This window comes from Triticum urartu, chromosome 4, assembly GCF_003073215.2.
Source record: "Triticum urartu cultivar G1812 chromosome 4, Tu2.1, whole genome shotgun sequence".
Lineage (NCBI taxonomy): Eukaryota > Viridiplantae > Streptophyta > Magnoliopsida > Poales > Poaceae > Triticum > Triticum urartu.
In genome coordinates, this window is record NC_053025.1 from 202,998,199 (window position 1) to 203,009,098 (window position 10,900).

Below are 10,900 nucleotides of genomic sequence, written 5' to 3' on the forward strand. Positions count from 1 at the left end.
AAATGAATGTTGATGGTTCCTACTGGAAGCCTGAGAAGTACCCCAAAACCACATGGGTTGCTGCAAAGGGACCTTCAGTGGATCCATCTACCTTATCTAGCTTCACTTGTGCCAACCCTATTATCATTGATGAATCCTTTGATGCAAACTATAAACTGTTTAAGAATCAGAATGTTGAAGTGTTTGCTAGGTATATTGGTACTAACTGCAGGAATGGACCCCCTTTGAAGAAGATCTAGGTGCCCAAGAGTTGTCTTGAAAATCTTTAGGTGAATGTCATCATGACACCACCTGGGAAGAAGACAAACCCCAGACCAAAGGCTTCATATGGTCCAAAGGCTTCATACAGACAAAGGACTCACCAGAGTCACCCTAACACCAATGTTTTGCAGGGAAACCATACTCAGACTTATGAATATGAGCGTGTTTCGTCAAACCGCTATGTTCATAAGACCAAGAACTATTCTGCGTATTCTTATGAGTATTATTCTCCTCCTGCAAGGCTATTTGCTAGGGCTCCAAATCCGAAGTTCTCAGATGCTGCACTTAGACTCATTGCTTCTAAGCCACCCCTGAAGATGTGGGTGGTTAAGAAGAATTAACTCTTTTTGCAGGGAAAGGTCTCCAGCCGAAAATCAAAAGGCGTCTGATGCTTATGCTGGGGACCTAAAACATCTTGTGGGGCACAAGATAAAATGCCCAAATGGTCTTACTATGTATATTGTTCCTAGATTCCTTGACAATCATCCTATCTTCCCTAACCAGGATCTGAACTTTGATAATATGCTTGTTCGTCAAATGTTTATGCTTCACATTTCCCTTGGTGAAGCCTATCCCCCTAACTGCACTGTAGGGTACGATACCAAAGGCTTCTGAGTGGATTATGGACAGTCAATGCACTAGCCACATGACTGGTGATCGAGGTATTCTCATGGACTCAATCTTATGTCCATCTGACAAGAGTCACATCACATTTGCTGACACTGGTAAAAGCAAGGTATTGGGTCTAGGTAGAGTTGCAATCTCAAAGTATCAGCACATGGACAAAATGATGCTTGTTTAATCCCTTGGTTTCAACTTAATGTCTGTCTCAATTCTTTGTGATCTAAAGATGGTTGTGATATTTGGAAAATATCGTTGCCTTGTGCTTATGGAATCTAACAAATCTCTAGTCTTTGAAGGATATCGAGAAGACGATTTGTACATGGTAGATTTCTCAGCAGGACCACAGTTGGCTGTATGTCTTCTAGCAAAAGCTTCAGAGTGCTGGCTCTGGCATCGGAGGCTAGGGCATGCCGGCATGAGGAACTTGTACACTCTCGCAAAGAAGAAGCATGTCATAGGCATCGAGGGCGTCAAGTTCAAGAAAGATCATTTGTGTGGTGCCTGTGAAGCTGGAAAGATGACTAGGGCCAAGCATCCCTTAAAGACAATCATGACTACATCACGTCCCTTTGAGCTGCTTCACATGGACTTATTCGGCCCTACTCACTACTCTACTCTTACTACCACTGCTTGCCTCTATGGTTTCGTCATTGTTGATGATTACTCAAGATATACATGGGTGCATATAATCCTCTACAAGAATGAAGTGCAGGAGGTCTTCAGACGATTCGCCAATCGGGCCATGATGAACTATGGCATCAAGATCAAGCACATCAGAAGTGACAACAGCACAGAGTTCAAGAACACCGGCCTCGACACTTATCTTGATACATTGGGCATCACTCATGAGTTCTCAGCTCCATACACACCTCAGCAGAATGGCATCATGGAGTGCAAGAACAGAACCCTCATTGAGATGGCTCGGGCGATGCTTGATGAGTACAAGACTCCAAGAAAATTCTGGTCTGAAGCCATTGATACTACATGCCACGTAATCAACTCTGTTTATCTTCACAAGCTTCTAAAGAAGACATCATATGAGCTACTAACTGGTAAGAAGAAAAATGCCTGTTACTTCAGAGTATTTGGTACTAGGTGGTGGATCAAGGATCCACATCACACTTCCAAATTTGCACCGAAAGCACATGAAGGTTTTATGCTTGGTTACGGAAAGGATTCACACTCCTATAGAGTCTTCAACCTCTTTCACTATAAAGTGGTTGAAACTGTGGATGTGCGGTTCGATGAAACTAATGGCTCGCAAAGAGAGCACCTTCCAAATGTGCTAGATGAAGTCTCACCAAGTGAATCCATCAAGCTTATGGGTACTGGAGAAATCATACCTTCAGAGGCTCGGGCTGAAGAAGAACTCATCATTTCTGCACCTAATCAACCCGAAGACAATGATCAGCCTGAAGTCAATGCCGACAATGAAGACAATGATCAGCAAGACCAAAGTCTTCGTCTAGTTCATCCTCGTGTTGCAAATGAAGCATAGATTGAGAAGATAATAGATAGCATCAATGCACCCGGTCTGCTCACTCATTCAAGAGCAACACAGCTAGCAAATTTCTGTGGGCACTTTGCATTTGTCTCTATATCTGAACCCAAGAAAATTGCTGAAGCCTTCATGGAACCTGAATGGATTCAAGCAATGCAAGAAGAGCTTCAACAGTTCGAGCTAAACAATGTGTGGGAATTGGTTAAGCGTCCTGACCCTCTCAAGCATAACATCATTGGCACCAAATGGATCTATCGCAACAAACAAGATGAGCATGGTCAAGTTGTAAGAAACAAGGCTCATCTCATTGCTCAAGGTTACACTCAAGTAGAAGGAATTGACCTCGATGAAACCTTTGCTCCGGTGGCTAGGCTTGAAGCCATTCGCATACTGCTAGCCTATGCCAACCATCACAACATACTCCTGTACCAAATGGATGTGAAGAGTGCTTTTTTGAATGGCAAGATTGAAGAAGAAGTGTATGTCGCACAGCCACCTGGTTTTGAAGACCCAAAACATCTTGGCATGGTATACAAGCTCAACAAGGCACTGTATGGCCTCAAACAAGCCCCTCACGCTTGGTATGACACACTCAAAGACTTCTTGAAGAGCAAAGGCTTCAAACCTGGTTCATTGGATCCTAAACTTTTCATGAAGACATGTGATGGAGAACTGTTTGTGTGCCAAATCTATGTGGATGACATTGTCTTCGGATGCACCAACAAGAGATATAGTGATGAGTTTGGACACATGATGCAAGAACAATATCAGATGTCCATGATGGGTGAGCTGAAATTCTTACTAGGTCTTCAAATCCGTTAGCAGAGCAACGACATCTTCATATCACAAGAGAAATACTTCAAAGATTGCCTGAAGAATTTTGGAATGCAAGAATGCAAAGGATACACGACACCAATGCCAACCAAAAGTCATGTGGGCCCCAACGACAATGGTAAAGAGTTCGATCAAAAGGTATACCGCTCCATGATTGGTTCTTTACTCTATTTATGTGCATCTAGGCCAGATATAATGCTTAGCGTTTGCATGTGTGCTCGGTTCCAAGCGGCACCAAAGGAGTCTCATCACTTAGCTGTGAAGCGAATTCTTCGGTATTTGGTTTACACCCCAACACTAGGATTATGGTATCCAAAGGGCTCAGAGTTTGACATAGTTGGATTCTCAAATGCTGATTACGCTGGTGACATGGTTGATCGCAAGTCCACATCAGGCACATGTCACTTTCTTGGACGATCTCTTGTTTGTTGGTCTTCAAAGAAGCAGAACTGTGTATCTCTCTCCACTACTGAATCTGAATACATTAGTGCTGGATCTTGCTGCGCTCAGCTTTTGTGGATGAAGCAAACTCTCAAGGACTATGGCATCCACCTGAAGCATGTGCCACTCTACTGCGACAATGAAAGCGCCATCAAGATTGTCAATAACCCAGTTCAGCACTCGAAGACAAAGCACATTCAGATCCGTCATCATTTTCTCAGAGATCATGTCATGAAGGAAGATATTAATATCATTCATGTCAACACTGAAGAGCAATTGGCAGATATCTTCACGAAGCCCTTGGATGAGAAAAGGTTATGCAAGTTGTGGTGTGAGATAAATATCTTAGAATCCTCAAATATCATGTAATTGGACACACATCCTAACGCTTATGCATGTTGATGACTTAGATGTGCAACACACAAGGTAACATATATCTTCAATCAATGAAGACATACACTCTAAGTGTGAATACATTAACGCGGAATTTGACTTCGGAGTGCCACGATAATTGTGTTCTGTGTCTGGGTCTAATACTTCCTATAGGGTGGGTAACGCCACCACCAAAATTCTTTTGAAGTGTTTCATGTGGCATCATAATTACATAGTCTTTGCTTTTGGTTTGTCTTCAACATTGATTTGACTTCAAGGTTTATCTTCGCAATGCTGAGTTGGTCTGATATATATATATATATATATATCAATGTTGGGGATATCGCTTATCGGAAACTTATCGATCGACCCAAGATAAGGGGTAAATCGGCCAATTTATCGGCATATCAGCCGGTTTATCGCCATATCGGCTAATTTATCGGCCGATTTATCTTATCGGTCAGACAACGGTAAGCGATAAATTAGCCGATTTATCGGAATATCGGAAGATATCTTGAACAGTGATATATATATATACATATATATATATATTCGTGTTCTGTCCTCTATAGCATTCACTTATAGCTATGTCTTCATGCTTGAATCTTTTCTTGATCTAAGTGAATGTGATCGGACCCTTACCCCCTCTGTGCTTCTATCACAAACTCTATCAGTCCATATCATATGCATTCTATTGAAACCTGTCGAGTGTCTTCTCTGAGTCCTTCTCAGTAGAAGACATAGAGACAAACATTTGGATCCGTTTTAATTCCCATATCATTTTGCCTGAATACCGGAGAAGCCGAAACGACCACCTGACAATCTAGGCGTGCGTGGGAACATGGATCAACTCCCAATGAGTTGCATGCAAGCCACGTGTCCTTCAGATGTGAACCGCCAGGGGCACCTGTGTAATTATGTTGTGATGTCCCTATCCCTATAAATACACAAGTCACCATGGTCATTATCTCTTCTTCCACCTCTCTGCCTCGCAAAAACCCTAGCGCCTCTGCTAGCTCGCATCGACGCCGGAGACGAAGCGCTTAGCTGCCGCGACCTCTTTGACGACGTCCTCATGCTGACCGCGGACCTCGTCCTCTCCGCCACCGCCGTAGGTGTCTTCCGCCGCCAAGTTAGGTCGCGGGAGATTGAACTGCTCGGCCTCTCTCTTCACCTCGTCTAGCAGTTCATCAAGCGGTAATTAAATCTTACTTTTTACTGCCTTTTAGATCCATCAGATCTATCCACTTCAACCAAAAGTGGTTTCTTCACTTCCAAATATGGATCCATCCTTATCTGCATCTCATATCATGCCTAGTATATTCACTTATGCTTCATAACTAGTTAGATTCCTCACTTGTACTTATTCATGGATTCGTACAACTCTAGAACCGAGTCTCTTCAAATAAGTGAATGTATTCGCGCTATGAGGTCAATGTCTTCAAAACTGATTTATCTTCAAAATCTTCTGAGAATGCATATGACCTCTTCCCCTTCCCCCGCATCTCTAATGCTGTCACAGGTACATGTCCGTGGGAGAATCCCTTGGTTCTCATAGTCTGCATTCATTTGCAGAGTTCTTACAGCTTCATATTCACTCACCTGAAGCCAGTTCCCGTCTGACCAGCAAGAGGAAGCCATTCACTGTCTTGAATCCTTTTAATCTGAATACAATGGCAACATAGAAATCAGCTAGAAAGGGCGGCAGGCAGCACCTTGGAGATACAGCCAAGGATTTGCCTCCAAATCTGTTTGAGCTATACAAGTCAGATCCAGAGGAGAGCTATGGCGAGCGCAATACCCGAATCCAATGGATTCGAAGATATTGGGAAGAGCAATGGTTCATGTACAGATTTGTGACTGCTGAATATGCTGAAAGAATGCCATCAAGGGCCCCTGGGCAGATATTCTATACAGAAATATGCAACCCAAGTCCAAGTATGAAGCCATTGCTCAAGGCTGCTACCCTTGCATGTTCCGAGGACCACAGCCAGAGAATGCCGACCCATCATCACTATTATGGTGTCGCGACAACAATCTCTTCAAGCGCAATTACCAATTTGCCAAAGGAGTCTGCTGTCAAGAACAAGAAGGGCCTAAGACTCGACTTCAACCCTGGTCCATCTGCTCCAAGGGCTGATGGCACCCGAGATGCCAATCCAAATGTCATCGGCCCCTTCTACAACCTCGATGGCCTCACTCACATAGTTGTTCAGGGGGCTACGGTGGATCACTCAGTTGATGACGCAGACTCGGAAGATGCGCCAGCACCACCAAAGCCGCAAAAGAAGAAGAAATCAAAGGCTTCAAAGCCCCCTGCCTCACCAAAAGTTCGCGTGTGAAGCCATTGGCCACTGCACCTCCTGAAGCCAATTTGCACTCCGAAGACTTATCTCGTGTCTCCAAGAAGGTCGTGAAGACAAACAAAACCGAGAAGCCCAAGAAGATTTCCGGGCATGAACTGACTCCAGCTGCCGTTCTCAGGAACGAAGAAGACACCATTGATCCGTCAAGTGACGAAGATCTTGGTGATGACGCCCTTGAGCAACTCATCAAGAGAAAACAAGAGGCCAAGATCTTCAACGATCTGCCCCTCTTTGACGTGGATATTCTGAACAACTTCATTGATGAGTGGTTCGACGACCAGAGCATAAGCATCGATGATCTTCAGCTTCTTGTGGACATCAGCGTCACCTTCCACGGAGCTATGGCAAATGAGCTGGTCGTGGCTTAGAAAATTGTTGAGTTGAAGAACAAAATTGAATATGAGAAGGCTCACTTCAAGAAGAACATGGCCAAGGTTAGCGTGGAAGATGTTCAGACTATCAAGAAGATGTTTCGTGAGCTCAAGGAGTAGTTTCACAAGAAGCGTGAAGAAGCTAAAGGTTCAAGAGAGCGCATGAAGTACTTTGCGCAGAAATGCGTTCAAGCTCACAATGAGGCTGAGAAGCGCAAGGCTCTTGGCCATCCTGGCATTGACCCAAGAATGGATGCCAAGCCAACAAAGAAGTCTGCTGTGGTCCGAACTGAAGCACCAAGGCAGGAAGAACCTCATATTGTCTTCCCTGCCAGCATGGCAGGCTTGAAGCCTAAGGTCCCCTCAGCAGCTTCGGAACTGAAGAAGACTAGGGCAGCTGAAGCTGATGCCATGAAGCGCAAGCACAAGAACACCTCTGATGAAGCCCCATCCAAGAAGAAGCTGAAGACAAAGTCTTCAAAGAAAGAGCGTGTTACAGCCTCTGAGCCCTGTGGTTGAGCCCATCTCTGTTGCTCGACCAGCCTCCACCAACCAAGAGCGTCGCCTAGTGATTCACGAGCCTGCTTTCATGGAGGCTCCTGAAAATGAAGAAGTTCCACCTGTTGACCCCACCACAGCTGAAGACATTGATCGTGAAGACAATGTTGAAGATGATGAAGTCCTTGCTCAACTCGAGCATCAAGTGGTATCATCGCATGTTCTTACGAACAACGAACTCATCAGCATTGGTTGTCCATTGACGCCAATTGCTCAGGATGATTCATGGGCGGATCGGCCTCAACAAGACACCCCCATTCATGAAGACACACCCAGAACTCCAACACCTCAAGTCACGACTCCGGTGCTTGACGATGATAACTACATGGTACAGACCTCTCCGTCACCATAGGCGTCGCCCGCTTTCCGCGGGCTTCGCAAAGGCCCCAGGCCACAGGTCACCATGTTGAGCATTCCAGAAGGGGAAGTGCAACAAAGCTCAGTAGCACGTCAAGTATTTCCTGAAGCCATCCCAACTGTGAATGTCTCCGAGTCTGAAGCTAAAGCTACTGAAGACATTCCGGCTGCATCAGTCGATGAAGAAAAAGAATAACCAAGAGAAGAAAAAAGAGTTGCTACACCCCCTCCTACTAAACCAGTCATTCTCGAGGAGAATGAGTCTGTGCCCGACCCTCCTGTTCCAGAACAAGCAGAGGTTGAAACCACTGAGGCGACCACAAACAATGATGCTGAAGCCAATGATACTGTCATGGCTGAAGACCATGTGGCGCCCGAAGACAATATGGCGCTTGAAGCCACTATGGATACTGAAGCCCTAGTTCCCCCTCCAAGGCCTCACACCATTGAACAGGCCTATAATCATGGTGAACTTGTCACAGTTCGATGGCCCGGTATGGTGCCTCCCACTGCTCCCAGACCTCAATATGACTATCATGTGGAGCAGAGGCCACAAGTTCATAAGACAAAGCCTAGGCTACCAAGGCTTCCAGGTGCTGCCACATCCCCAGGATCGTTCAAAGTGAACAACTCCAGGGCACACAATACCTTCTTTGATAGCGCCAAGAATCCCTACTCGAAGCCAAAGATCTCATCTGATCAATTTTGGGGCTATCAACAGCGCAACTACTACTCCTGCATTCTGTACAATCAGGGGTGAACCTTTCCCCACATGCACCTTGATAGTGAAGCTATTGTCGGGCTGCCCTGTCTTGAAGAAGCCCTTGACTATTTCAGGGAGGTTGGTCTTCTGCCATTCGTTACTGACAAGGAACACTAGAATGAAGAGCTTCTACTGCAGTTCTATGCCACTCTTCACATTCGTGGCTACAACAGGGATCCAAAGACATGGGTCCTTGAGTGGATGTCAGGAGATGTACATCATTGAGCTTACTTCCCTGCCCACTCCAGGCGAGTTCTATGAACCTGGTTGTCAACGTCATCGCAATGAACTGCAGAGTATCTACCAGAGGCCTGAACCCAATATGAGCGATATGCTCAGCATTATGAAGCCATTGCCCCAAGATGCTGATTACCCCCAAAGAATTCTTCGTCAAAGACCTCGAGTACTTGCCATGCACAGTCTATCATATTCTGAGGCATACTCCATGGCCAATCAAGGGATATACTGCTGAAGCCAAACTTAAAGGAGCCATGAAGACTTTGCTGTTTTACACCATCAATGGCATCAGATTCAACATCCAGGATTTCTTCATCAGACAACTTGCTGCATGTGGGATTGATCTGTTTCCCCTGAAGTTTTATGCTCCATGGGTGATGCACCTGATCAAGCTCCACTCTTCTGTTGACTATCAACCCTCAGCGCGCAACCATCTTGTCTTTCTGCCTGAGGTTGATCTATCCATCGAAGCCATCTACCCAAAGCCTGCCAAGGAGCCGCTATATCTTCATAATGTTGATCATCAAAGCTTCACGCAGCCAATAGAAGGCATTCATGTCCCCAATGCTGCAACTCCTGCTTATCCTCTGGCTGGCAATATACGTGTGCCTCACCGTGCAAATACCGAAGCCACTGACAGTACAATTGCTCAAAGGCCTCGGAAGCATTCTCGTGTCCTCAATGACCGAGAGCTTGTGGCCTTACATCAGAAACAGGACAAGCGTCATGACTGTCTCAAGCGTCAGATGCAGAGCATATTGGTGGATGTTAATCACATCAGAAATTTGGCCGCCAAGAACTCGTTTGGTGCCCATGAAGCCCGTCGGCAGTCTTGGAAGAGTCTCATGCTACTCTGCCCTGAAGAAGATCTTCGCGAAGATGGCTTCGCTGAGGGCTTCAAATTTGATTCCAGACCTCCACGCAATGCAAGCTGGCGGCACACTCCATCAATAAAAGATTCTGAGAACTCGTCTTAGACTGCAACTGTTGTTGCGAGAGTCGTTGATGAAGAAGACGGCGCCACTTCACCAACCATTGCTTCACTGCATCTAGACACTGCACCCTTCTACAGCAGGCCCCTGCACCTACATCTACTCCTGATGGGAACGAGTAGATACTCTATGTCTTCAAACCTTTTTGGTCATTACTGACAAAAGGGGAGAAGCATATGAGTTGATAGTCTTCAAGCGGGTCCTTATGGTTGGTTGCACTATTTTTGCCAAGTGTTTACAACTCTCGTTTTTTGATACATTTGGTTCGTTGGGTTGTAACACTTAAACTCGATGGTCATCTGCTACTTTTTCTGCTACTCTGTGATGCGATGATAAATTCCACATGAAGTCATTACGCAAACGTCCATTTTTCAGTATGCATGTCATTATCTTCGTTATATCTTTATATGCATGATGAATTGTCTTCATAAGTTGAAGAGGATCTCCACAAAGTAAAACTTGCCATGTGCATTTTCATTCAAAAGCAAACTACTTATATGCAAATCTTAAGGGGGAGCCTTTTGCTACTTACGAAGACAATGTCGTAATTCCCAACTTTCAGATACTTTTATCCCCGTTGAAAACTTCAACCAGTTTATCATCAATCACCAAAAAAGGGGAAATTGTAAGTGCATCTAGTGTCACCCCTAGTTGGTTTTGGAGTATTGACAACAAACTTGGTTGAGGGACTAATGTGCTTGTGAGAATTGCAGGATAACACAAGTAGTAGTCCCATACTGATTCGGTTTACCTACCAGAGATGACCCCTAAAAATGTGTGAAGACATTGAAGATAATGGTGGTCTGTGAAGATATTCACACTAAAGACTATGGCATGAGAAGACATCGCATGAAGACTATGGAGTGTGAAGACATAGTTGTTTCATAGTTTCCTTTTCTTATTTGTTGAGTCATAGGAACTACCGCACTGTTAAGTGGGGTCCAAGTGAACAAAGTCAGAGTGACTGATGTGATGCTCAACCAAATCCTATGTCTTCGAGCGAAGACAATGATAGCAAATCTTATCCAAAGCCGGATAAGTCAGCTTAACTTGTAGCCCAAGTCAAGCTGCCACGTGTGTTTGAAATCTGACCATTGGACACATGTCAGTTACTTAGTGACCCAGGGTCATTTTGGAAAAATCAGGCCGGGTTACCTCCTGCCTATAAATAGCCCACCCCTACACCATAAATTGGTGGCTGCTCAGAGTTAGTGCACGACTTT